This window comes from Lipotes vexillifer, unplaced genomic scaffold, assembly GCF_000442215.2.
Source record: "Lipotes vexillifer unplaced genomic scaffold, Lipotes_vexillifer_v1.1 scaffold518, whole genome shotgun sequence".
Taxonomy (NCBI): domain Eukaryota; kingdom Metazoa; phylum Chordata; class Mammalia; order Artiodactyla; family Lipotidae; genus Lipotes; species Lipotes vexillifer.
Window position 1 is genome coordinate 5,494,188 of NW_006780945.1, and position 3,203 is coordinate 5,497,390.

General features: G+C 47.4%; 1 protein-coding gene across 1 annotated transcript in view; it reads right to left on the minus strand.

Moving 5' to 3' along the window:
* Positions 1-3,052, minus strand: part of KCNJ2 (potassium inwardly rectifying channel subfamily J member 2) — a 6,826-nt gene extending 3,774 nt beyond the window's left edge. The window contains exon 1 of the mRNA XM_007454398.1: positions 2,943-3,052. The gene's annotated coding sequence lies outside the window, so the exon portion shown is untranslated. The remainder of the gene's footprint in view (positions 1-2,942) is intronic.
* Between the last annotated feature and the right edge of the window lie 151 nt (positions 3,053-3,203).

The following is a 3,203-nucleotide window of genomic DNA, read 5'->3' on the forward strand; positions in this document are numbered from 1 at the left end:
AAAGCATAACAACCATATGAAATCTAAAGACTGAACTACGACTTTCCAGAAATCTTGACCCCAGGACATTAGCTTGAATTCCACAAAACACACACTACCAGCTTCCTACGAACAGCTTTCCGCATTTAGAATCTTGAAAAGAGCCTGTATCGAGCAACTATTATTGTCTTATTTCCATTGCTAATGACAGAATTTGTTCCATATGTGGAGCATCATTTAGAAATTCTACCATTTCTGCCTGGAAAGGGGGAAAAAAAGGATTTTTTTTTTTTTTGGCAAAATGGAAACTTTTGTCACTTCCAGCAGGTATGCTCCAAAACAGATTTATGTGTGTATATGTGCGCACACACATGATGTGTATTCGGACTCTGGTGGAGCTGATGACGTAGCAAAAATCTAGAACCTGCCAACGTGTGAGAGGGTAATTGTCTTAATATTCCACACTCTGAAGAATGTCTTTCCTATTAACCTGCCCGCATGCCTGAGTGGCTGCAAGCAAGCAGAAAACTTGCTCACCTGCGCTTCTCACACTGAAAATCACCGATTCATGAGCATCTGGGAAAGTACTTTAATTAGGAATAGGGCTTTCGTGTAACTTCATTTTAGGGTTCTATTCTTGATACGTTCTTAATTAAGAATAGATGAAAACATCACGTGATTGGAGTCCTCGATGGGCACAGCTCAGGAGAACTGATCCTCGGTTTGATGAACAATGTGTAAATTCCCCCGTTTTCAGCTAAAGTATTTAAGGGCCTGATATAAATTTAATAGACACAGATAATCATCTTTACCCAGGGTATAACCAATGAGGTAGAAAGTATTCCTGGGAAACTGAGAGGCTACATGTGGTGCTCTCTTCATGTTAAGACTATTTATAGGCCGAGCCAAAATGAAGCATAAGCAATGGAAAAAAATAGTTCAGGGCTTCCATCTCAAGGTAGATGTTAAAGGAGAGAGAGCTGCGGATCCATATACACGGTCGAGGAGATAACACGGTGCAAATGAATGCATCCAAATCATTTTTACCATAAAGGAAATATTCCCGATATGGAGTATAAAAGAACAGAAACATGTAACCATGAAGAATAAATGAGAATAAGTGGGTCCCCTCATGGGGTCGTGGCGTGGAGCAAATAAGAAAGTTTCTAAGGAAGGATAGGAAATGAGGATGGTAAAAGAAAATGCCCTGGGATGAAAAGAGAGGTCGGCTGAGTGTCTAGAGCAGCTAATTCCCCTGCTGACGCCATATAGACCGGCCTGAGTGTGCTCTGGGCACACTGTTGCTATTAGAGCTCTAGGCTAGCAAAGCAACCTCTCAGAGGCTCAGTAAACAGAAGGGAGGGGGAGGGGCGGTAGGGGAGGCGGGATACCCACTCGCCTACGTGAGCCCTATAACTTTTACACCCAACAATGCAGGTAGCCTCACTCAACATGTGCACATGCTGAAAAATATACCTCTTTGGCCAACAAAAAAACACACACTAAAAAGAAAAAAGCTTGAAACAGTCCGGCTGCTCAGGTAAAAACGTGGTCAGTCTCCCATGCTACTCAAAAGTCATACAAGGACTCTACAGCTAACCAGGGATTCTACAACCAGAAAGTCTGAAGGAAGTAGAAATAGCGTGTGTGTGTGTGTGTGTGCGCGCGCGCGTGTGTGTTTTAACGCCACATTCACATGAGCTTGGAACAAATATTCCTATGGAGAGCAATAATATAAAAGAAAGTGCCAGTAAAGGGGGAGGGGGAGGGGCTGAAAGTAAAGTGACATGACCTTGACCCCAACTCTCACCCCTCCCACCATCCTTAAAGTAACATCTCTTACTCCTGAGCCTGGGGATTTTTCCGGATAATGGCAAATATAAATAAAACACTTGGGGCAGGGTTGGAAGCCAGCAGGGAAAAGCTAGCAAGTGTACAGGTAACATACAGCAGATACACAACAGCGGTTAGTGAGAGGAAATCTGACAGCCTACCGATTATTAACGTGAAAAGAAAACAAGTGGTACAAAGCAATATGCACTCCTCGCATGCCCAAAACACGTTTTCAAATAATGCCTTGTTTCCTAAAAGGTAAATTCTGAGTTTATGAAAATCCCCAGGATTCACAGGTATTCCAGTTACCATCCTACTGATAGGATTACCCAGACACAGACGATAAACTACCCGTTTCCTATCTCGACTTTTTTTTTCCAACTGTCATGATGACTCTATGTTATGATGCAATCTTTTGCAGAATCAAGTCGTTTGACCACTGTGCTTCCCTGAAACCACACTGTCTTCCAATTTCGGTGTTAATATTATTATTACAAAGAATAACAAGTTACTCAGGGGAGAGTGACATAGGATGTGAAAGTTTTGCTGTCTTCCGGCTGAAATCCAACGCGAGCTCCCGCTCTCTTCCCCAGCAAAGCAACTTTGAGACGCTCGCTGGGTTTGGTACTCGAAGCTACACTTGAAGCAGTGACAAAGGGGCGGGGGTGGGGGGGAAGACACCAAGGATCCAGATCTAGCGCTGAGTCCCCAGGTTTGCCAAAGTCTGAGACCAGGACTCTAGACGCACCCGCTCCCCCCTTTTTTTTCCCCTTAGAGCGAGATCGAACAGAGGCTCCCTCGCCCTTGTCTCCAAACTCAGTATCTCGCTACAGCTGGTGCATTGGAAGTTATGAGCACAAACAGATGCTGCAGAGAAATCTGTTTCTATTGCTCAACTGTTCCAAGCATGTCTCAGTATTTTTAGCTCTGGGGGTGTTCTGGTGCGCGCACAAACTCTATAGGCATGGTCTGGGACTCCGGAGCGTGGGTGAGCGCTAAGGCAGAGTGACAGCTGGGCACCTCTGGGGCGGCGGGGCAGGGGAGGGTCGGGGACGGCAGCCCGAGTCCACTCCCCGGGACGCACAGGCAACGAGAGGAAAGGAGGGAAGAAAAGACACAGCAGCCCTTACCTGTTGCCGGCGCAGGAGCATGGGGACATGGCGTGGAAGTGGGGGGTTACAGAGGCATGTAAGATCCAGGAGTTTGTACAAGCGAGCGAGCCAGGGCGAACCAGCATTCCCAACACCCAGCTTGCCGGCGCCGGGCGGGCTGCGCGCTGGCCGGGGCTCCAGGGCGCTCTGAGCTTTCCTGGGCTCTTTTGAGGCGTCGCGAGCCACCGGCCCGCCTGGCCCCGCCCCCGGCCGCGCCGGCCAATCGCAGCGCGCCTGGCC